At 41.8% G+C, this 25,662-nt stretch overlaps 1 long non-coding RNA gene across 1 annotated transcript in view; it reads right to left on the minus strand.

The window, feature by feature from the left end:
- Positions 1-2,406: 2,406 nt before the first annotated feature.
- LOC119087596 overlaps positions 2,407-25,662 on the minus strand; it is a 41,659-nt gene continuing 18,403 nt past the window's right edge. The window contains exon 4 of the long non-coding RNA XR_005091065.1: positions 2,407-2,902. This is a non-coding gene — a long non-coding RNA (uncharacterized LOC119087596). The remainder of the gene's footprint in view (positions 2,903-25,662) is intronic.

The following is a 25,662-nucleotide window of genomic DNA, read 5'->3' on the forward strand; positions in this document are numbered from 1 at the left end:
AATATAGAAGTAAACAAAGGGGAAGAAGAGAGGTTTTGCCATCACAGGTCAGTTACAAAGGGATGTGTGGGCTTGTGGCCCAGAACTGCATCCAATGCAGGCAGCACCACATGGTTCCCAGGGCCTTTGTAAAATATATCCATTAAAAAGTCTTTGCTCCATAAAAATCCCATTTTTTAAGAGCCTGGACTGTGTTCTGGGAATAGTATGACTATGTGGCTCTGGCCCTGGATAGGCAGAGTGAGGGGCGTGGCGGGGGGGGGGGGGCTTCAATCTGCAGGTGAGGGAAGAGCCGAGCATTCATCCTCTCAGAAGAACGCTCAACTATTAGCTAATAGCTCAGAAGAACTATTCCTACAGGAACAGGAAAGCACTGATGGAAATAAACCTGAACTGTCCAGGACATGATGAAAATTCAGAAACAAAGAACAAGAGAAAGAAAAAAACATGAAGTAAGTCAGAGAAAGAGGATTCTGGACTAGCACGAAGCTGTTGCGTGTGTCCTTTCCTCTTGTGACTCTTTGCCAATGTGCATTTTGTGCCATCTCTCCCCATTTCCCAAAGCGTTGAGATGCCAGGAAGGGAGCAATGGAAGCCAGCAGGTGCTGGTGGAGAGGTGGAGACAGCCCCTAGACAAATTGCTCAGAACCTAAATCCTAATTCACCAGTGACTTTGCTATGTCTATGATAGTGAGCAAGGATTTTGACTTCACTGAGCCTGAGTTTCTTAACCAATTAAAACTGAAACAGTTCTTTCCTTGGGTTGCTATGAGGATTCAGCGAAATATGGCTTTAGCATAAAGCACTCAGAAGATATTCTTGGCAGTAGTAAGATGATGACCAAGAGGGATGCTGAGGAGAAAGCACAAAGATTAAGAAAAAATGGAAAGGGGGCTATTGAATAAAGATGTATCAATCCAGCACTGACAGCATCACTGAACTCTGTTGCTGAGGTTCTCACGGCACTCTTGACGCAACCATATGACTGAATTATGTTACACAGCTCTATATGTTTTAAAGCACACATTGAATGAACACAAAAGTAGTGACAAGACTAAGTTTAATGCTTCTAAAATTAGATAGTCTGAGTGGCAGCAGGAACTCAAGAGTAGAATTTTGCTCTTAGTTTACTCTTTCCATCTCTTCTGGGGTTGTGACTGTGTGATAGTGCAATGCCCTAGATTCAATCCGGAACAACACAGGTGCTCACTGACCATCCACAGCCATAAGAGTGACAACTCAGAAGCAAGTCAATGTTGTGGTCTGAGGTGGAGAAAATAACACTGTGATTAAAATGCTTGCTCCCCAAGTGGAAAAACTGAAATTCAGATTCCCTCAAGGCCACATAAATACTGTGTGGTGTAGTAGCCAACCTGTGATTCCAGCTGTATTAGTCAGGGTTCTCTAAAGGAACAGAACATATAGAATGAGTGTGTGTGTGTGTGTGTGTGTGTGTGTGTGTGTGTGTATGTGTGAGTGTGTGCTTGTGTATGTGAGGAATTTATTAGAATGGCTTACAGGCTGTGGTCCAGATAGTCTAACATTGGCTCTTTCCAGACAAATGTCCAAGAATCCAACAGTGGTTCAGTCCATGAGACCAGATATCTCGGAAGTCCCAATCTGGTGATGGAGTCCTGGGGAATTCCAAGAGAGCTACTACTGGTCTTCAGTCCATGTTGGACTCCTAAGAAAAATCAATCTCAAAGGAACACCTCAGCAGCAGGATAGATGCACTTGCCGGTGAGAGTGAGGACAAGCAGGCAAAATGCAGAAGTTTTTTTCTTCCATGTCCTTTTATGTGGGCCGCCACCAGAAGGTGTGGTCAAGATTTAGGATGCATCTTCCTGTCTCAAATGATCTAGTCAAGAAAATACCTCACAGGCATGTCCAGATGCTTGAGTTTTAGTTGATTCCAGATGTAATCAACTTGGCAGCCAAGATCAGCCATCACATGAGCCTTGGAAGGTAGAGAATGTATTCCTCAGCAAGCTGGCTAGGGAGACTAGCCATATCATTGAGCTCTGAGTTTGATTAAGAGAGCTTGCCCCAATGAATAAGGTGGAAGAGAAATCCAGAATTATTCCCAACATCAGTCTCCGGCCTTTATATGTACATTTACACACACACACACACACACACACACACACACACACACACACCCATATAAACATGTATACACATACTATATAAAGAGGGGAGAAATGGAAAGGGGAAAATATGGGGTAAAGAGGCTGGGATTGAACTCAGAGCCTTGCAAATGATGAGCATGCACTTATAATTAGAATGAACCAGAAATGGGATGCTCCTGGGGACAGTTACTGCTGCTGCTCCACCACTGCCACCTCCTCCTCCTGTTACCACCTCAGCCTGCTCTACTTGTGAATAAGACCACAAATAGACGAGAAAAAAATTAAAGAGAAGATTTTATTTTGAGCCCAATGCTGTGACACTGAGGTCAGTACATGGAAGAGGACCTGCTTGGTTCTATTGCCAGAAAGAGTGTGGCAAGTATGGAGCATGCCAATGTAATCTACACCAATCACAACACAGATCACTTCCAACCACATGCCTTATGTAATGACCAATCACAAACTCTAATCTTCATGAACCACAAGCTTTCTGTGGAGTCGGGAAGGTCAGGAGTATGTCCCCCCTCCATGTGGCATGAGTGAAAATAGTCACAGAGTGATCAGGGTCACCTAGAGTTCTAGAAGGTTTGGAGAAGTCCTGCAAAGCCAGTGTACTTTGTCTGGAATGCTGGTGACTGGACTAAGGCCTTCTGAATTGCAGCTCCTGGTCAGTAGGGGAGGCAGCGGTATTCCTGGCATCTGAAGGGTGGTTTCTTCACAGCGTCTATGAAGTGTTCAAACCAGCTAGGACGCTGTGATGGCAGTCAGGCTGGCTGCAAAAAGAAGGGCTGGTTTGTTGATAGCTTTCCGCTCACAGCAGCCAGGCACGTCAGTGGTCTCTGGGGCAGGAGCTATGGCTCAGTGGTGGAGTGCTTGATCAGCTTATGCCCTGCTATGGGTTCCCTTCCCAGCACCGACAAACCACGGATCTGGGGAAGCATGGATTGTAACTTGCAAACCTGTACTCTCAGCTTTGAGTTTACAGAGCAGTTCCTGTCTTAGTCTTCCTAAGTCAGGTTTTTACTGCAGGGCCTGGAGAGAGGAGGGTTCAGCGGTCAAGAGCAGTCACTGATCTAGCTTGAGAACCAGAGTTTGGTTCCCAACACTGACATCAAGCCACTCACAACCACCAATAACTACAGCGTTAGGGGATCTGATGTCATCCTCTGGCCTCCACCAACATCAGCATGCATGTTTGCAAACACATGCAGACACTCACATACTCACATATACATAAGGAGAAATTAAATTTTCTTTATAAAGGACCTTCAGAGCTGGGTGGTGGTGGCACATGCCTTTAATTCCAGCACTTGGGAGGCAGAGGCAGGTGGATCTCTGTGAGTTCGAGGCCAGCCTGGGCTACAGAGTGAGTTCCAGGACAGCCAAGGGCTACACAAAGAAAATTTGTCTTGAAAAACAAAAACAGATAGATAGATAAACAGACAGACAAGAAAGGATCTTCAAAAAATGTAAGCCAAGCCGGGCAGTGGTGGCGCACGCCTTTAATCCCAGCACTCGGGAGGCAGAGGCAGGCGGATCTCTGTGAGTTTGAGGCCAGCCTGGTCTCCAAAGCAAGTTCCAGGAAAGATGCAAAGATACACAGAGAAACCCTGTCTCGGAAAAAAGAAAAACAAAAAAAAAAAATGTAAGCCAAAAATGGGACAAAGTTTAATACTGATAAGTACTTTAAATCAAAACTGGTTTAAAAAAAAAAAAAGCCTGGCATGCAATTGTTATCTTTATATGCTACCTTGATTTCTTGGTACAAGAAGGAATTTCCAGGCATTAATTTCAAAGAATCTGGATTAATGAAAGATTTCTGAAACTTTTGCTTCCTTATTATATGCTACTGAGTTAAGCTGTGACTGTGATTAACACAGACAGGAAAGGAAGTGTGTTCCAGACAAATACATCCCTGCCAAAGGTCTGAAAATACTCAGACATTTCCCCAGTAGTGTTTTGCAGTTCTTTGTATGTTGCATTTTTTTTCCCTTGACAAAGACCCTAGTCTGCAGCCGGCACTATTTCACCCCCTCAAAAGTCTCTGAACAAAACTGTCTGGATTCAGATCTCTATTTTTAACCCCCTTGAAAACTCCCTTGAGTAAATCACTTGATCTAAGCGTGTGAAATGTGCTCTGAGCTTGGAATAGCTTCAATTATATTATAGTCTCTTCAGGTAAATTCAATGCAATTATTTATTAAGACCCCCACTAAGGAAAACAAACGAAAAAAGGAAAGAGGTTTAGTACTGGTAATAGATGCATCCCCACATAACCACACCCATGACTCTGTGAAATGCCAGCATAGAAAGCACCATAGGGAGCTGGAGTTAAAAGCATTTGCTGCTCCATCGTGAGGCCTGGAGTCTGGATTCCCACACCCACAAATGTCTGTAACTCCAGTTCCAAGGGATCTGATTTCCTCTTCTGACCTCTGTGGGCACATGGAGACACATATGCACATGCAATCATACACACACACACACACACACACACACACACACACACACACACACACACACGAGAGAGAGAGAGAGAGAGAGAGAGAGAGAGAGAGAGAGAGAGAGAGGTTAAAGAATAAATAAATAAAACAAAGCACCATGGAAATTTAGATAGGAGAGTGGGAATAAAACTCCTTTTACCTTTTTTTCACTGAATGAGTGTATGAAGGTTTTTCAAGAAGTAAAGAATAGAGGGGAGAAAGAGAATGGGGTGAAAAAGAAAACCTCCAGGGGTTTTTCCACGAGTCAACAAAACTACCCCTCCCAAGAATATAAACTCTAGGTAGGCTTCTTGGATTGATGTGGAGTTAAAGTAAGGAGCCAAAGTTTTGGGACAGGTAGCTTAGAATTCATGGGGCAATATGAATAGCTAATGGAAGTGGCCAGCAACATAGAAAAGTAGATCAGGTAACGTAACAGATCAATGTGTGTGGCTGCATTTCCAAGTGGATGGGTCTTTACAGGATCCTTCTGCATGTATTGTCTCATTTTTCCTCCCAAAGATGAAATAAATGACCATTTTACAGGTGGGTACACTGCAGGTCAATTGGCCTATCTAAGATCATCCGGGAAGTAACACAGCAAGACACAGCCTACATGATCCAACTGTAAGTTCAGTGTTCCCTCTAGAAGAAGAAGGCTGGAACCCTTTATAAGTGATGATGGTATTATCTGTGCATTTAAGAAGCTCTGGTCTAGACTGTGCTTTCATATTTCCACCAAGGTCTCTCTTAAATCTTCTACTAAAGAATAAAGAGGACATAAAGAATAAAGAATAAAGGTGGATAAAGAGAATGGTTGCAACACTGACTTAAGCAAAAGAGGCAAGAAAATCACCATGCTCAAGGTACCACTAGGGATGTGGCTCATTGATAGAGGGTGCCTAGGATGCATAAGTCCCTGAATTCACTCTCCAGTAACCCCCTCCACAAGGCCCCCAAATGTGTACTGTTCTAAAGTGTTTACATTCCTCACAAAAGGTAAAAGAGAAGGTGGCCTTCCTAGTTAAAGAAGAAAGAGACAAACACAACTGGTAGCATCAACATTATAGTTATTACCCAATTATCACACATACTAGTGCTTATTCTTATATAGTAATATCCAATACTCATCACACAGGTAGTGCTTTTTATCTGATATTCTACATATTGTTCTGTCTCAGACGTGCAAGCTCATTTACTTTTCACCCCTTATGAGTTAGGTAAGTGACGCAGCTGGCATCATGAAGTGGCACTCCTCAGAAAGCTGGGCTTCCCAGGATCACTTAACTGCAGACGACATCTCCTTCGGGGTGCCTGCTAAATTCCTTCTGAGAACAAGGAGACCTCCAAGTGACCTAGGTTAGAAGGATCTCCTGTACTGTGTTCTCATAACACCTTTCTCTCCCTCCATCAAAACACTCCACATTTTATTCAGCCTTGTGGTCGCATTTTAAACGGCCTGTCTCCATACGCTCAAAGATACAGAAGCAGATTAAGTGGCCATCTCATTCACCATCACACTCCAAGCACCTGGCTCAATGCCTGGACCATCGTCCTCACTGTGTCATTTATTAAGCTAATTAACAGACAGATCTAAGAAACACCATTATTACTGTCTACTGTGTGCCTGGTACTGTTTCAGAGAACAAATACTAAACAACTCTCGGAGGTATTACAATTCTACAGTTTAAAAAAAAAAGAAGAAGAAGGAAAGCTGAGCACACAGTGGTTAAGTAATTTGATCAAGGTCACAATAGTAACAGGTAGCAAAGTCAGGATTAAAACCCAGGCAGTCTGGTTCCAGAGTCTATTTCCAGAACTACTAAGCTGAATGAATGAATGAATGAACGAACAAATGAATGAAAAGGAAGGGAGAAAGCAAGCAAGCAGGAAGACACTCGAACAGACATGAATTTTCCGGGTGGCTCTTGACAGCTTCCTTTGAGGCTCAGGCTGGTCATTTTTCACCAGCCTTCCCCACTGGAAAGCCACTGGGCATCAGAATGGTGACTCGGCTGAGGAAACACCTCATGCCTCTGTCTTACTTGCTCTCTTTTTTTTAGAGAGACAAATGGCTCAAGGTGGAAATGGATATCTAAATTTTTAGAAAAGAACTGAAGACTAGGGCTGGAGAGATGGCTCAGTGGATAAGAACACTAGCTGTTCTTCCAGAGGTCCTGAGTTCAATCCCCAGCAATCACATGTGGCTCACTACCATCTATCATGGGATCTGACTCATATACATAAATAAATCTTTTTTTTTTCTTAAAAAAGATTGATTCTCACAGCATTGTTTGATGTCAATAGAGTGCCAAAAAGTCAATAGAGGGCAGGGACTAAAAGTATTATCTTGTTTACAAATCTGCAACATCCTCTTGCTGAAGTCTCTAACACCCTAAGTAATTTGGGAAAAGTACTCAGACAAAATTGTGCATATTTAAAGCACACAGAAAGTGCTGTTATGGCATCTCTGCAGTCTGTTGCTTTCCTTGTTCTACAAAAGCTCGTGTGTGAAAATAAGAACGTTGGAGTCTGGGGTACAGCTCAGTGGTAGAACTCGTGCCTCAAAGTCACAAATGAGCCTTGGGTTCAATTTCAACTTCAACTGCAAAACAAACAAGTTTGTTTCTAAAAAAAACCAAAAACCAAAAAACTCTTGCCAATTTCTGGAATACTGAGAGGAAAGAAAGGAAGGCACAGTTTGAAAGTAGGTGGGACTGTGTGTGTGTGTGTGTGTGTGTGTGTGTGTGTGTGTGTGTGTGTGCCCTCAGAGGCCAAGTTGATGTCCTTGGCCTGGGCAACCATTGAGGTCTACGATGGTGTCTGTGATGCTCCAGCAGAGGGCCTTGTTGATGCTTGTGGTCTGTACTGCCACTGGCATGTTGAGGTTCGTGGCACTTGCTGATGCCAGAGACCATGTGATTGTCCATGATCCGTACTGCCACTGACTGTAATGGGCAAGGAAGCTACTTTTGCAATGGCATTGAGGATGACGGACTCACAGTTGAGAAACAGGGGCATAGAAAGAAGGCTTCTGGGATAACTCCATAGCCCCACTGTAACAGCCTATTCAGGAAAGCATTGAAGAGAACTCTTAAAAATTGTGATAAGGGCCAGGTAGAGGTGGCAGAGGGAGAGGCAGGCAGATCTCTGAATTCAAGGCCAGCCTGATCTACAGAGCTAGTTCCAGGACAGCCAAGGCTGTTACACAGATAAATCCTGTCTCGGGGAGGGGGGGGATTGTGATAAGGATGCTGAGGTGTAGTTCTTCACAAGTGATAGCTTCTGGTGGGGGTGGGTAGGGAAGGACTCAGTTTTCTTTAAGGGGCTGGCTACTGGGAGTTTGACCATGCCCAGTGAGTATATGGGCAACACAAATTGGACTTGTGTGTTTTTTTCTTCTTTTTTTTTGGGGGGGGGAAGAGGAGGAGGTCACAAGGGTGAAGGCAGACTTGGGAGGACAGGGAAGCAAGTGTGATGGGGTGTGTGGTGGGTTGAAAGAAAATGGCCCCCAAAGGGAGTGGCACTATTAGGAGGTGTAGCCTTGTTGGAGGAAGTGTGTCACTGTGGGAGTGAGCTTTGAGGTCTTTTTCTCAGCTTCACTCAATGTTACAATCAGTTGACTTCCTGTTGCTGGCCTATCAAGATGTAAGGACTCTAAGCTCCAGCATCATGTCTGCCTGCCTGCTGCCATGCTCCCTACCATGATGATAATAGATTGAACCTCTGAAATTGTAAGGGAGCCATTGCAATTAAATATTTTCTTTATAAGAGTTGCCATGGTCATGGTGTCTCTTCACAGGAATAAAAACCCCAAGACAGGGCGCATGATGCGAAGTTCTCAAGTAATCAATAAAAATATTATCTTGAAAAAAAGAAAGTAGATGGGGCTCAACATACCCAATTCTCAAATCTTTTTACTGGTATTTCAAGAATTTGAGGTGGTTTTTGTTTTGATTTTTTTCTTTTTTCTTTTGTTGTTGTTTTGTTTTGTTTTGTGACAGAGTGAGCCCAGGCTGGACTCAAACTCACTATGTAGCTGAGGATGCCCTTCTGATCATCCTCTCTCCACCTCCCAAGTGCTGGGATTATAGGCCCACCACTTCCCGTTTATGTGCCACTGGAGCAGTACATCAAATCCAGAGCTATACATACTAGCACAACTAAGCATATCCCCAGCCAGAACTTGGGATAAGATCTCACAAAACTATGCTCTCAATAACAGAGCAAGAGTTAGTATTATTCATGGGCTAGTGAGATGGTTTAGAGGGCTACTATCAAGCCTTGCAACCTGAGTTTCATCCCCAGGACCCATAGGGTAGAAGAAGAGGGCTACCTCCATAAAGAATTAACTCAGACCTCTACATGTGTGCCTAGGCATGTAGGTCATTCCCTAATACCCATGCACAATAATTGTTGTGCAATAATCTTGTTGTACACGGTGAAAATGTGTCTTTGCCAAGGCACCTTGTGATTAGTTTAATAAAGAGCTGAATATATATCAATAGCTAGGCAGAAGGAGATAAGGCAGGACTTCCAGGCAGAGAAAGAAGAGGAAATGAATCTAGGCATGGAGGAGACGCCAAAGGACAAGGAGAGGAAGCAGGAAGAACAAGATGGAAGAGAGGTAAAAAGCCATGAAGCAAAACTTAGATTAATATAAGTGGGTTAATTTAAGTTATAAGAGCTAGTGGGACAAGCCTAAGCTATAGGCCGAGCTTTCATAATTAATAATAAGTCTCCATGTCATATTTTTGTGAGCTGGCAGCTCCAAAAAAATTCACCTACAAATAAGTGTTACTTTTTTCTCAAAGTTACCATTATTAATTTTTCCTCTTTATTTTTTTCCTCACTGGAGGCTCTAAAGCCTACTTATAGTGTATAAGACACCACAATGTATAGAATTGACCCCGGTCCCACAGATGACCAGTATTTGCTGAACAAGTAAATAACATAGAAACGGTGATACAGGTCCATGCCCAACTTCTGTGCCCTAAAAACTTTAAAATGCAAATCAGAACTGGGTTATAGCTCAAAGGTACAGCACTCACCTAGCATGGTAAAGTCTGAATTTAACTCTTAGCACCAAAGAACAAGAAAAGAGCAGGGCAGTGTTGGTGCAGCCGGGCGGTGGTGGCGCACGCCTTTAATCCCAGCACTCGGGAGGCAGAGCCAGGTGGATCTCTGTGAGTTCGAGGCCAGCCTGGGTTACCAAGTGAGTTCCAGGAAAGGCGCAAAGCTACACAGAGAAACCCTGCCTCGAAAAACCAAAAAAAAAAAAAAAAAAAAAAAAAAAAAAAAGAAGAAAAGAAGAAAAGAAAAGAACACAGGCCAGCTTTTCCAGAGAGGCCAAACTGAAATTACAGGTCTTACCTTCTCCCCAAATTTTATGGTAATCAAACTGAGAAAAAAAATCAGAAAATATTTAACCTATGAACCCAATGATCTTTGAATAGAGTGACTTTTCGAGGTCTTTCACATGAATCATAAATTATTACAATGTTTGTCAATGCCTCTGGATTTCCCCCTAGTAGGGAGAAAAACAGTATCCTATTTTGGTACCATATTGAACCTCCAGGGAAAACAATTTCTCCCAACAGATTACCTCTTCAGAGGCAAACACTATGATGAACTCCCTGTGTAACCTTCTGGAATTAGTGTTTGCATGTATGACTTTTTCACAAATGTAAATAGACCATACACTCACTTCTGACCCATTCCTCTTCCTTATGGCTTTAGGCCAGTCTATATGAATCTGCATCATTCTTTTAAATAGTTGCATAGGACTCTATTACATGAAAACTTCATAATTACTTCAGCCATTCTACTATCATTCAACATTTAGATCTTATTATCTAACAATAATAATTTGTGATTATAACAATACTAAAAAATAAACCTAAGCCACAGACCATAAAAATTAGGGTTGGTGAGGTACAGGCCTTGCCTGTCAGAAGAACAAGTGCATGCCATGCCAATCAGAAGAATAGATAGGCTGTCTGCCTGCCCCCAGAACCCTCCCATACCCTCAGTTTAAACCCTGAAGACCCAACCACTACCACTCCTTCCCATGCATCCCCAATGCTGTGCATACCTTGCATACCTTGGGCTGATATCTGCTGTTCAGGTGTAGGTCATGCCAGTCAGAAAAACAGATAGGCGAAGTCTGGCAGAGACTTCCTTCTGGGCAGGAGACCACATCAGCCACCAGAACTCCACTCTCTCAGTGACCCTCACACACTATCCCCAATCACCACTTCCCTTCTCATCACCATGTCCCACCCCTGAATTGGAGCAGAGAACCCCTGCTGGGCTAAAGGCCATGCTAGCTACTAGAAGTCCATCCCCCAACTCAAAGGAGACTTCCTGCTGGACCAGAGGTCACTCCAGCTGCCAGAACTCTAGGTCACAAAGATTAAAAGACCAAAGAGGAAACAGAAACCAAGGAAGAAAACACTCATCCAACAAAGACAACTCAGAAATCAGCACCTAGAACTATAATTACCCCAACCCCAGATGCCTAGACACCAGTGTAAGAACACAATCAACAGCCAAGGCAATATGTCACCACCAGAGCCCAGCTATCCTATTACTACAAGCCCTGACTATTCCAACACAGCTGAAGCACAAGAAAATGATCTTAAAACCAAGTTTATGAAGATGTTAGAGGTCCTTAAAGAGGAAATGATAAACCCTTAAAGAAATTGAGGAAAAGACAAACAAAAATGGAAGGAAATCAATAATCCCCTTAAAGAAAGCCCCCCCCAAAGTTGAAGGAAGTGAATAAAACGGTTCAAGACCTGAAAATGGAAATAGAAGCAATAACAAAAACATAAACTGAGGAAATTCTGAAAATGGAAAATCTAGGTAAGTGAACAAGAACTACAAATGCAAGCATCACCAACAGAACACAAGAGATGTAAGAGAGAATCTCAGGTATTGAAGATATGATAGAAAAAAAAGATACATCAGTCAAAGAAAATGTTATATCTAAAAAAATTCCTGACAATAAAACATCCAGGAAATCTGGGATACTATGAAAAGACCAAACCTAAGAATAATAGGAATAGAGGAAGGTGAAGAATTACAGCTCAAAGGCTCAGAAAGCATTTTTAACAAAACCATAGAAGAAAAATTTCCTACCCTAAAAAAGAACTTGCTTATAAAGGTACAAGAAGCTTACAGAACACCAAATAGACTATATCAGAAAATGAAATCCCCTTGCCACATAATAACCAAAATAGTAAACACACAGAACAAAGAAAGAATATTAACAGCTGCAAGGGGAAAAGACCAAGTAACAAAGGCAGATCTATTAGACTTCTCAACAGAGACTCTAAAAGCCTGAGGGCCTGGAAAGATGTTCTACAGACTCTAAGAGGTGTGGTGGTATTGTGTTTCCCAAAAATATTGTGCACCCTAATAAAAGTATCTGGGGTCAGAGACAGAACAGCCACAATATTAAACACAGAGGATAGGCAGTGGTAGCACACGCCTTTAACCCTAGCATTCCAGAGGCAGAAATCCATCTGTTCAAGGATACAGCCAGGCATGGTGACTCATACCTTTAATCCCGGAAAGCAAGCCTTTAATCCCAGGGAGTGAGGCAGAAAGCAGAAAGATAGATAAGGCGTGAGGACCAGTAACTAGAAGCATTTGGCAGGCTAAGCATTTGGCAGGTTAAGCATTTGGCTGGTTAAGCTTTTAGGTTTTGAGCAGCACAGTTCAGCTGAGAGCCATTCAGATATGAGGACACAGAGGCTTCCAGTCTAAGGAAACAAGATCAGCTGAGAAGTTGGCCAGATGAGGTTAGCTGTGGCTTGTTCTGTCTCTCTGATCTTCCAGTGTTCACCCCAATAACTGGCCTCAGGTTTCATTTTATTAATAAGACTCTCTAAGATTCCTGCTACAAAGAGGCCACAGAAGCCAGCCCAGACTACTGTATTCAGCAAAAGTTTCAATCAGCATAGATGGAGAAAACAAGATACTCCATGACAAAGTCACATATAAACAATATCTATCCACAAGTCCAGTCCTGCAGAAGGAAAACTCCAACCCAAGGAAGTAGTTAACATAGGAGATAAGTAATCTCACATCAGCAAAACCAAAATAAGGGAAGGGGCATCAATGGACAGGTCATCCAGACAAAAACTAAACAGAAATAATGGAGCTAACACACTTTATGGACCTAACATATCTACAGAATATTTCATCTAAACACAGAACAATATACATTCTTCTCAGCACTTCATGGAATATTTTCCAAATTTGGCCATATACTTGGTCACAAAAGCAGGTTTAAGCAGATACAAGAAAATTGAAATAACCTTCTGTATCCTGTCAGACCACCACAGATTAAAGCTGGCTTTCAACAACAACAGAAACAACAAAAAAACTTACAAAGTCATGGAAACTGAACAACTCTCTACTGAATGACTACTGGGTCAAGGCAGAAATAAGGAAAAATTAAAGTCTTCCCATAATTCAGTGAAAATAAATGCACACAGCATACCCAAACTTATGGGACACAATGAAAGCAGTGCTAAGAAGAAAGTTCATAGCACTAAATGCCTACATAAAGAAATTGGAGAAATCTCACATGAGCAACTTAACAGCACACCTGAAAGCTCTAGAACAAAAAGAAGCAAACTCATCCAGGAGGAATAAACAACAGGAAATAATTAAATTGAGGGCTGACGTCAATAAAACAGAAACAGAGAACAATACAAAGAATCAATGAAATAGAGTTGATTCTTTTAGAAAATTGACAAGATAGATGAATTATTATTTAAACTAACTAAAAGAAAGAGTGAGAATATCCAAATTAACAAAATCAGAAATGAAAAGTGGGACATAACAACAGACACTGAGGAAATCCAAGAATCATTAGGTCATACTTTAAAAAAATCTGTACTCTACAAAATTAGAAAATCTAAAAAACATGTACAATTTTCCCAATAGATACCACTCACCAAAGTTAAATCAAGATCAGATAAACAAAGTAAATAGACCTATAACCACAATCCCTAAGGAAATAGAAGCAGTCATTAAAAGTCTTTCAACAACAACAACAACAACAACAACAAAAAAAAGCCTAGGACCAGACAGTTTTAGTGCAGAATTCTACCAGATTTTAAAAAGTGAACTAATACCAATGTTCCTCAAATTATTCCATTATATAGAAGCAGAAGGAACATTGCCAAATTCATTTTATGAGGCCACAGTGACCCTGATAACACAAACCACACAAGAATTCAACAAAGAAAGAGAATTACAGACCAATTTCCTTCATTAACATTGACACAAAAATACTCAATTAAATACTGCAAACCGAATCAAAGAACACATCAAAAAGATCATCCACCATGATCAAGTGGGTTTCATCCCAGAGATGCAGGGATAGCTCAACATAGGAAAATCAGTCAATGTAATCCACCATATAAACAAACTGAAAGAAAAAGAAACCCACATGATCTTCTCATTAGATGATGAAAAGCCTTTGACAAATTCCAACACCTCTTAATGATAAAAGTTTTAGAGAGGTCAGGGATACAAGGAACATACCTAAACATAACAAAGGCAATACACAGCAAGCCTACAGCCACCATCAAATTAAATGGAGAGAAACTCAAAGCATTTCCACTAAAATCAGGAACAAGACATGGCTGTCCACTCTCTCCATATCTATTCAATATAGCAGTTGAAGTTCTAGCTAGAGCAATAAGACAATTTAAGGAGATCAAGCAAATACAAATTAGAAAGGGAAGAAGTCAAAGTATCATTATTTGCAGATGATATGATAGTATACATAAGTGACCCCAAAAATTCTGCCAGGGAACTCCTACAGCTGATAAATAACTTCATTGATGACGCTGGATACAAAATTAACTCAAAAAAAAAAAAAGTAGCCCTCCTATATACAAACGACAAATGGGCTGAGAAAGAAATCAGGGAAACAACACCCTTCACAATAGCTACTAACCATATAAAATATCTTGGGGGGTAACCCTAACCAAACAAATGAGAGACCTGTATAACAATAACTTAAGTCTTTAAAGAAAGAATTTGAAGAAGCTGTCAGAACATGGAAAGATCTCTCATGCTTATGGATCAGTAGGCTTAACATAGTAAAAATGGCCATCTTACCAAAAGCAATCTATAGATTCAACACAATTCCCATCATAATTGCAACACAATTCTTTACAAACCTGGAAGAACAATATTCAATTCCACATGGAAAAACAAAAAACCCAGGATAGCTAAAACAATCCTGAACAATAAAAGAACTTCTGGAGGGATCAGCATCCATGAAACTAAGTTGTACTACAGAGCTATTGTAACAAAAACCACATGATATCAGCATAAAAACAGACAGGTTGATCAATGGGATCTAATCAAAGACCCAGATATAAATCCACACACCAATGGACACCTGATTTTTTATAAAGAAGCCAGAAATATAAATGGAAAAAGAACGCAAGTTCAACAAATGATGCTGGTCTAACTGGATGTCTGCATGTAAAAGAATGCAAATAGATCCATATCTATCACCCTGAATGAAACTCAAGTCCAAGTGGATCAAAGACCTCAACATAAAACCAGATACACTGTACCTGATAGAAGAGAAAGTAGGGAATAGCCTTGAATGCATTGGCACAAGAGACAACTTCCTGAACAAAACACCAATAGCACAGGCATTAAGATTGACAATTACTAAATGGTACCTCATGAAACTAAAAAGCTTCTAAGGCAAAGGACACCATCAATAGGACAAAACAGCAGCCTACAGAATGGGAAAGGATTTTCACCAACTCCACATCTGATGGAGGGATAATATCCAAAACATATAAAGAACTCAAGAAACTAGACATAAACAAACCAAATAATTCAATTAAAAAATAGGGTAGAGGCTGGGCAGTGGTGGCTCACGCCTTTAATCCCAGCACTCAGGAGGTAGAGTCAGGCAGATCTCTGTAAGTTAGAGACTAGCCTGATCTACAGAGATAGTTCTAGGATAGCCAGGGCTACACAAAGAAACCCTGTCTTAAAAAAAAAAAAAAAAAGATCCAGCTATACCACTCCTGGGCATATACCCAAAGAATGCTCAATTCTACCACAAAGGCACTTGCTCAACTATGTTCATAGCAGCTTTATTCATAATAGCCAGAGACTGGAAACAACCTAGATATCCCTCAATCAAAGAATGGATAAAGAAAATGTGGTACATTTATACAACGGAGTATTACTCAGCTGTTAAAAAAAAATGACACCATGAAATTGTCAGGCAAATGAATGGAACTAGAAAAAAATCATCCTGTCTGAGGTAACACAGACCCAGAAAGACAAACATGGTACACACTCACTTATAAGTAGGTATAAACTGTAAGTAAAGGATAATCATGCTACAATCCACAGACCCAGAGAGGCTAAGTAATAAGGGGGGGGCTCAAGGGAGTTGCATGGATTGCCCTGGGAAGGGGAAATAGAATGGAATCTTTTGGGCAGACTGGGGCCAGGTAGAGATGAGAAAGGCAGGGGCCAGGTGGGTGAGAAAGGAATGGAGGGAGAGAGTACTGAGAGAGATAACTGGAATTGGGGGCATTTGGGGGACAAAGTAGAAATCTAGTATAATGGAATCTATGAGGGTGACCCTAGTGAGGACTCCTAGTAATGGGGGACATAGAGCCTGTTTTACCATCTTTTGTTACCAAGCAAGGCCTCCAGCAGTGGGACTGGGACACCAACCCAGGCACAAAACGTTCAAACTACAATCTGTCCTGCCTGCTGGATGTGCTGGGGTAAAGGTGGCGCAGAACTTGTGGGAGTGGCCAACCAATGACTGGTCCAGCTTGAGATCCATGCCACAAGAGAGAGCCCATGACTGACACTACCTGGATGGCCAGGACCCAGAGTCTGGATAGCCCAGAGACCTAGGATAGGACCAAACATGACTGGCCAAAAAAAAGTCAATGAAATTATTCCTAATGATAGTCTGCTATATTGGTAGACTGGTGCCTAGCCCAATTGTCTTCAGAGAGGCTTCATCCAGCAACTGATGGGAGCAGATGCAGAGACACAAAACCAAACATTAGGTGGAGCTCAGGGAATCCCAAGTGATAGGAGAATGTCTTTCCGTATGTTGCCAATATGTGTTGCTCTGATTGGTTGATAAATAAAGCCTTTTGGTCTATGGCAAAGCAGCCTTAGAGAAAGGCTGGAAATTCAAAGGGAGAGACAGGAAGAAGGTGGAGAGAGATGCCAGTGAGCTGCCCAAGGAGCAACATGTAATGGGACACAGGTAAAGCCACGGAACATGTAGTGATACATAGATTAATAGTTATGGGCTAATTTAAGATGCAAGAGCTAGTTAGCAAAAGGCTTGAGCCATGGCCATGCAGTTATAATTAATATAAGCCTCTGTGTGTTTACTTGGGGGACATAAGTGGGAGAGATTTGTCCCAACTGCGGGCAGGCCGGGACACAGGAAATCTTCCAACTACACCCAAGGAAAACCAGGGAGGAAGGATTGTAAGAGCCAAAGGGATCATGGACACCACAAGAACAAGGCCCTCAGAATTAACTAATCAGGGCTCATAGGGACCCACAGAGACTGAAGAGACAATCAGGGAGCCTATATGAGTCTAAGCTAGGTTCTGTACATATACATATAGTTGTGAAGCTTGGTGTTCCTGTGAGACTCCTAACAGTGAGAGTGGGGTGTTGTAGAATATTAGTTGAAGATGTGTTACACTCTTTTATGCTGTGGAATATTTGTTTAATGATGCAAAGATATGTTGCAATCTTTTATGTTGCATTTGTTTAACTCTGTGAGACTGTGCTACTTTGCCTGTCTAAAACACCTAATTGGTCTAATAAAGAAATGAATGGTCAATAGCAAGGCAGGAGAAAGGATAGGCGGGGCTGACATGCAGGGAGAATAAATAGGAGGAGAAATCTTGGAGGAGAGGATCGAGGATCAAGAAATGGAGGAAAGAAGGACTCCAGGGGCCAGCCACCTAGCTACCCAGCAGGCCATGGAGTAAGAAGTAAAGAAAGGTACATAAAATAGAGAAAGATAAAAGCCTAGAGGCAAAAGGTAGATGGGATCTTTAAAGTTAAGAAAAGCTGACTAGAAGTAAGCCAAGCTAAGGCTGGGCATTTATAAGTAAGAATAAAACTCCGTGTATTTATTTGGGAGCTGAGTGGTGGACCCCCAAAGAGTAAGGAGTAAAAAACGACCAACTACAACGGGAGCTGTCTCTGACTCTTTTGCCTGCACTTGGGACCCATTTTTTCCTACTGGGTTTCCTTGTCCAGCCTTGATATGAAGTTTGTGTCTAGTCTTATTGTAACTTCTCATTCCATGTTCAGCTGATACCCCTGGGAGGCCTGCTCTTTTTTGACAGGAAATGGAGGAGGGGTGACTGTGGGGGAGAGAGAAGATGCAAGGAGAAATTGTGGGGAGAGGAGAAAAGGGAACTGAGGTCAGGTTGTAATATATGAGAGAAAAATAAATATAAATAAATAAATAAATAATGTAGGATTGGTAACATTATGAAAACACTGGAAAAAAAAAAGCTTTCTGAAACCTTACCTGGACTTACGTCTAATTTTTTAAAAAAAATATGTGGTAACTTAGGGAAACAATAAAATGTAATGGAAGTTAGAGAGGTGCCTTATGCAAAAGAATACCAGATTTGGGTGAATAAATAGATCCACTTACAAGTACAATAGTTTGAGAAGGATGTACAGTGTTTGGAAAGCAGAATGAGATTGCTGAAGACAAGTAATTTTGGCTACATGCACAGAGATTTTTTTTTCCAGATTCAAACAGCCCTAAGCCCAGAAAAGGTATAGAATACAAAGATCTTCATCATGAAAACACAGGTTCAAACAGTATTGCAGAGAAAAAAGGTGATGTGAAAGACAAACAATGGCAAGAAAATGATAAAGGAACTAAAGCAACTCATGATGAAAAAGAAATAAAATGTGTGTGCGCACGCACATGAAAAATTCCAGAGAATTTCCACACCGTGATGGTCCCAAACGGAGGTCAGTATAAAGTCATGTGAGACTCCCTTGCAAATGGTTTTGCACCTTCTGATAGTTAATATAAATTGTCAACTTGACGAGTTCCAGAGTCACCTAAGAGAAGAAATTTTGAGCATGTCCATGAAGGATTATGTTCCAGGTTAATTGAAGTTGGAAGAGCTATCCTCTGGGGGTGGACCATGGGTGGGCAGGGGTATCAGACTGTTTAAAATAGAGGAAGTGAGCTGAGCTGGAGTACTCACTGCTCGGGCTTCCTGACTCTGGATGTGAGGTGACCATCTGCGTCCTCAAGTTCCTGCCACTGTGATTCTCCTGCCATGATGGACTACAACCTTGGACTGTGAGCCAACACAACCTTCCCTTCCTTAAATTGCTTTTGTTAGGGTATTTTCTTTTAAATCACCAAAACCTGAAAAGTAACTAAGGCACACCTTAACCCAAAGTCAACCTTGGTCCTTCCATCTCCTCAAGCGGAAGATTTTGAGGAAGACCAGCCTAGGGGAGCTGGGAGCAATGAAGTCAAATGTGTTGGGAGGCCCTGCTGGTCAGTTGCAGTCTACCATGGCCTGGCAGCTTTCTCCAAGCAGAGCAACATGAAGGACATCCTCCCCAGTGAGGCTTTCTGACAGCTACCTGCCCTTATTTGGAGGATGTCTCTAGGCCCAGATGCCTGACTTATCTCTAGCATGACCCTTGGCATAGTTCCCTGCAAACGCTCTTCCCCTGCGAACCACATGGTTATTAAGTAACTTGCTCTAGCTAGTTTCATAGGGCCCTGCTGCCACTAACGCAGCTTTCTGCCTCAGGAGGCTGAGGCAGAAGGATCAGTCAAGCCTATGGATTCAAGTTCATCCTGAGCAACATAGAAAAACTCTTATCTCAAAACAAATCACAACAAGCATGATCTATACTTTACAGTCATATATTCTTTCTAAACCTCAGAATGAATGATTTAAGGAGGAAGAGATGGTCACATTTTGCTTGTAGCAATATAACAGTTACAATGGTGCCATTGGAACCACTGAACAATGGTAACAGATGCCATTGATGCCAGGATATCTGTCCTGCTATGCAGATGTCCTAGCTGCTAGCCTTTTGGTTCCTGCGTGTGTTTTTTTTTTTTTTTTTGTTTTGTTTGGTTTTGGTTTTGGCTTTTTTCTTTTCTTTTCTTTCTTTCTTTTTTTTTCTTTTTTGTTTGTTTGTTTGTTTTGTTTTGTTTTGTTTTTGTTTTCCCAGACAGGGTTTCTCTGTGTAGCTTTGCACCTTTCTTGGAACTCACTCTGTAGCCCAGGCTGGCCTCAAACTCACAGAGATCCGCCTGCCTCTGCCTCCCAGTGCTGGGATTAAAGGCATGTGCCACTACCACCGAGCCTGGTTCCTGCGTGTTTTTTAAAGCCAGGTTCTCCACTTGCCAACCAATTTTTTGAGTCACCCAGTACCTTTCTAATAAATTTATTTTCTACTTGTGTTTGTCAAGGTTCTTTGTTGTTCTTGGTATCGATTAATACAGTGTGCAGCATGAGGACTAATTGGTCTTAATAATAAAAACCTGGAGTCAGATATCTGGGTAAATGCTGAAAGATCAGTAAAGGAGCCAGACACTAGAGAGACTTCTTATCTCCAGGACTTTTCGGCTGAAAGAGAGCTGGGCTCCTGTCTCCTCTTGCCTTATATTCCTCTCTCTGCCTAGCCATATCACTTCCTGTCTCCACCTCCCCAGTACTGGGGTTAAAGGTGTGAGTTCCCAAGTGCTGGGATCAAAGGTGTGTGCCACCACTGTCTGGCTCTCTTTCTCTTTTAGACTGGATCAGTCATATGTAGCCCAGGGTGACCTTAAACTCACAGAGATCTGCCTGCCTCTGCCGCTGCTGCCCCGCCCCACGAGTGCTGGTGTGCGCCATCACTGCCTGGCCTCTATGGCTAACTAGTGGCTATCTCTGCATTCTGATCTTCAGGAAAGCTTTATTTGTTAGATCACAAACAAAACCACAACAGTGGATGGGAAGGCAAATGGACAACTGTGATGAGACCTAGACTCTTTCAGAAACAATCAAAACTAAGAGTGTACACAGAAGCCTTATGAAGCCCCACTAGTTTGTAGGCTAATTAATATATAGATATAGATATAATATATATCTCTATATCAATGGCCTTATCAAGCACTGACTCCTGAGGGCTACAATGTTGACCTCACAGGCACGATGTGCTACACTGTTTATGGGAGTGACCAAACTGCTCTCCTGATTGGATTTGAGGGTTGCGCCACAGGCAGGAATTAATTCATGCCTGGTCCAGTAAACATGGCTAAAACTAGTGGCAAGGAAAACCATAGGTCAGAAACTTTTGATACTGTTTTTCTAAACTGTCATGTTGTCAAGCTGCCTTCTAAATATTTATGTTCATATCTGTAGATCTGTGCTGTGCCCAACAACAGAAGCTTCTTATTGTAGTGGTCAATGCGGAGATACATTTCTGTTTAAGAACCTGGAAATAAGTGACTGTAGTTGCTCAACCAAATATATGACATATATATCAAACCAACCCAGAGGCTCTGGGACCATTGAGATTGGGGGACAGAAAGAATGTAAGAGTCAGAGAATGAGGAGGGGTGCTGTGAAATGCTGTCCTCTGGACATGACATGGCCATTGGACATCTGAACTCACATCACAGCAGCTGGGATCACTTACCCAAGACCTGTACAAGATCAAGCCAGGTAAAAATTCTAGCACAATGTTAGATGTGGCAGTACACACACCTTTAATCCCATACTTGGGGAGGAGATGCAGTTGGATCTCTGTGTGTTAGGTCAACCTAGCATACATATGTTCTAGGCCAAGCCAATGAGGGTTACATCATGAGATCCTGCTTTAAAAATATCAAAAACAAAACAAATTCCAGTATAGAGGGGAGGTTCCTAAGGCCTCACTCTTGGTTGAGGAGTTACTGGTAGTTTGATGGCTGCTGGGAGAGAATCACTTTTCTTTTTCTTTCTTTCTTTTTTTTTTTTTCAAGACAGGGTTTCTCTGTATAACATCCCTGGCTGAACTAGAACTCACTTTATAGACAGGCTGGCCTCTTATTCAAACCACCACTCATCATTACTTATCTTTGTTAATCTTTTTAGGAAAGGCCATCTCAGATCTACCCAGAAAGATGTCTCTTAATTGATCCTAGATTCAATTTGTTGACAACTAAGACCAACCATCACAATGTCTAAAGGAAAGATAGTAACTGTTAGAGAGTGAAGTATAGTTTTGGTCTGATGTTTGAACTGCTAAATGATATATATATATATATATATATATATATATATATATATATATATATATATATATATATCCAGAGCCTGATATTGGGGTGAATGCTGAAAGATCAGAGAAACAAAGCAATAAGCCGCCTCTTACCTCTAGGACTCCTCAGCCTAAAGAGAGTTCCTGTTTCTTCATGCCTTAGATACCTTTCTCTGCCCGCCATATTACTTCCTGGGATTAAAGGCATCTGTGCTTCCCAAGCCAAGGTATAAGATCTTAAGTGCTGGCATTAAAAGTGTGTGCCACCACTGCCTGGCTCTGTTTCTCTCCTATACTGGATCAATCTCATGTAGCCCAGTGTGGCCTTGAACTCACGGAGATCCGGAGAGATCTCTGCCTCCTGAGTGACAGGATTAAAGGTGTGTGACATCACTGCCTGACCTCTGTGGCTAATCTAGTGGCTGGCTCTGTCTTCTGATGCTCAGGCAAGTTTATTAGGGTACACAATATATCACCACATTGGTCTTAGTTTAGTTCATTGGCATACAACTCCTAAAATTTTTGGAATCTTGGCCAGGCTAGCCTCAAGCTCACAGAGATCTGCCTGCCTCTGTATCCGGAGTGTCAGGATTAAAGGCGTGCATCATCATCATCATCATCATCATCATCATCACCACCACCACCCAGTTTCAAGTGTTTTTTTTTTGTTTGTTTGTTTGGTTTTTTGTTGGTTTGTTTACTAGTTGGTTCACTACTGACTGGCAGTCCCTAGGTAGATTCAGGATGGGCATTGGTTATCAGAAAGACCAAGGTAGGATTAGAGGGTTGGGACTTTCAGCCCTATCCCTAATCTCTGGAACTGAGGGTGGAGGGTGGGGCTAGAGGCTAAACTGACCCATAAGGTCAGTAATTTAATCAGTCATGCCTATGGAATGAAAACTCCATGAAACCCACAAAAAACAGGGTACAGAGACCTTCCAGATGGGAAAACGCGCAGATGGTCCTGGAAGGTGGTGGTGTACTAGAAGAGGGCACAGAGGTTTGCAGCATTCCCTCTATTTCTCTCATTCCCCGGTACCTCTCCACATGTAACCATTGAAATAGCCTCTGTACAGTGTTTCTCAGCCTCCCTAATGCTGTGACCCCTTAACACAAATTCATGTTGTGGTGACCCCCCCCCAACCATAAAATTATTTTCGTTGCTACTTCATAACTGTCATTTTGCTACTGTTATAAATCATCACGTAAATATCTGATATGCAGATGGTCGGTCTTAGGTGACCTCTGTGTAAAGGCTGTTCATCTCAAAAGGGGTCGTGGCCCACATGTTGAGAACCACTGTTCTATAATTAACTGGTGAATGTAAGGGTGGTGTTTTTCTAAGTTCTGCTAGCCACTCAAGCAAATTAAGCAAATCCGGCTGGCAGTCATGGGAATCCCAGTGTATAGCTGGTATGTAGGGTCTGTGATTCATATCTGAAGTTCAGGGAAATCTTATAAGATTGAAAAACTGGAATTCAACACTGCTTTCATGTAGACAGTGTTAGATCGGCTAAAAATTGATCAGCCAGCTGGAGGTCTGGATGTTTTATGTGGGGGTAGGGGGTGGGGAGCTGCTAGCATTTTGGGTTACAAAAACAGTGTTGTGAGAGGATAGAAGAAACAGTTTGCTAATTCTAGAACTTCTAAGTAACAATGTATTGAGGACGTATGTAAAATGCACGACAAAACAGCACAAAGGACACTGGTAAAGAGGTTTAAAAAGTCATCTCCTATTTTGTTATTGTAGGGTTAGGTCTTAAATTCAGAGCCTCCTGCCTGTAAACTGGATGTACACTTTAGTGGATAGTGAAAGGATTTACATAAGTCACACCACCAGTAGAACAGAGTTTGTTTAGTACTTTACAAGGAAACAGCCCACAAGGTGGAAACAAAATTGCCTGCAGTAACACAATGATTGTAGCAGTAACACAATGATTGAAGCAGTAACACAATGATTGAAGCAGTAACACAATGACTGTAGCAGTAACACAATGACTGTAGCAGTAACACAATGACGACTGTAGCAGGAACACAATGACTGTAGCAGTAACACAATGACTGTAGCAGTAACACAATGACTGTAGCAGTAACACAATGATTGTAGCAGTAACACAACGACTGTAGCAGTAACACAATGATTGTAGCAGTAACACAATGATTGTAGCAGTAACACAATGATTGTAGCAGTAACACAATGACTGTAGTAGTAACACAATGATTGTAGTAGTAATACAATGACTGTAGCAGTAACACAATGACTGTAGCAGTAACACAATGATTGTAGCAGTAACACAATGACTGTAGCAGTAACACAATGACTGTAGCAGTAACACAATGACTGTAGCAGTAACACAATGACTGTAGCAGTAACACAATGACGACTGTAGCAGTAACACAATGACTGTAGCAGTAACACAATGATTGTAGTAGTAATACAATGACTGTAGCAGTAACACAATGACTGTAGCAGTAACACAATGATTGTAGCAGTAACACAATGACTGTAGCAGTAACACAATGACTGTAGCAGTAACACAATGATTGTAGCAGTGTTTTGGGGGAGCTGTCCTCCTTGCCATTGGAATTTCCATTATGCAATGCCTACCATGCAAAGGTGCCTAGTCCTGATTGGTAGATGTTTGACTCTGGGCAGGGACTGGAGTCTTAGGGTACAGGCTCTGCTGTACCTGATGGAAGCTAAGTTTGATTTGTTGCACTCAGTCAGCTCATTCCAGGCAAGCCACTAGACCCAGTTATTTATTTATTTATTTTTCTTTTTTCTTTTTTGGTTTTTTGAGACAGGGTTTCTCTGTGTAGCTTTGTGCCTTTCCTGGAACTCACTTTGTAGACCAGGCTAGCCTCGAACTCATAGAGATCTGCCTGGCTCTGCCTCCCAAGTGCTGGGATTAAAGGAGTGTGCCACCACCACCCGGCCTATTATTTTTTTTCTTAAGAAAATGTTTTTATTCATTTTACATACCAATCACAGATCCCTCTGTTCACTCCTCCTGCCATTCAGCCTCCCCTCCCCCAGCCCACCCCCATTCTCTCCTACAAGAAGGTAAGGCCTCCCATAGGGAGTCAGCAGAGCCTGGCACATTCAGTAGAGACAGGTCCAAGCACTAGAGCCAGTTATTTTAAATGGTTTAATTAGAGATTCTTCTCTGACCTTGCATGGTAGAAATTCTCTGACGAGTCTCCCAACAATGGCTTTTCCTCTACATGAAGAATAAGATCTACCTCTGAGCTACAATTTGAACAAGATTGTTTTCTTTAGACAAAAAAGAGAGTGTGAAGAAGAGGAGGAGTCTCGGGTATTGCAAAGAACTTCCCGTACTGAGAAAATGTACTGAGCCACATGGCAGAGTGAGGAAGCAGGAGATGAACTTCCTGTATTGAGAAAATGTACTGAGCCACATGGCAGAGTGTAGATAAGAAATATGGGTTAATTTAAGTTGTAAGAGCTAGTTAGTGATACATTGAGCTATCAGCCGAGCATTTGTAATTAATAATAAGTCTCTGTGTGGTTATTTTGGAAATGGCTGGCAGGACAGAGAGGTCTGCCTACATCCATCTGCCTATGCCTCCCAAGTGTTGGGATTACAGCTGTGCACCACCACCACCAAGTCAAACAATTTTTTTATTTTTTATTTTTAAATTACGTGTGTGTGTGTGTGTGTGTGTGTGTGTGTGTGTGTGTGTGT

The sequence above is a fragment of the Peromyscus leucopus genome, chromosome 3 (genome assembly GCF_004664715.2).
Source record: "Peromyscus leucopus breed LL Stock chromosome 3, UCI_PerLeu_2.1, whole genome shotgun sequence".
NCBI lineage: Eukaryota > Metazoa > Chordata > Mammalia > Rodentia > Cricetidae > Peromyscus > Peromyscus leucopus.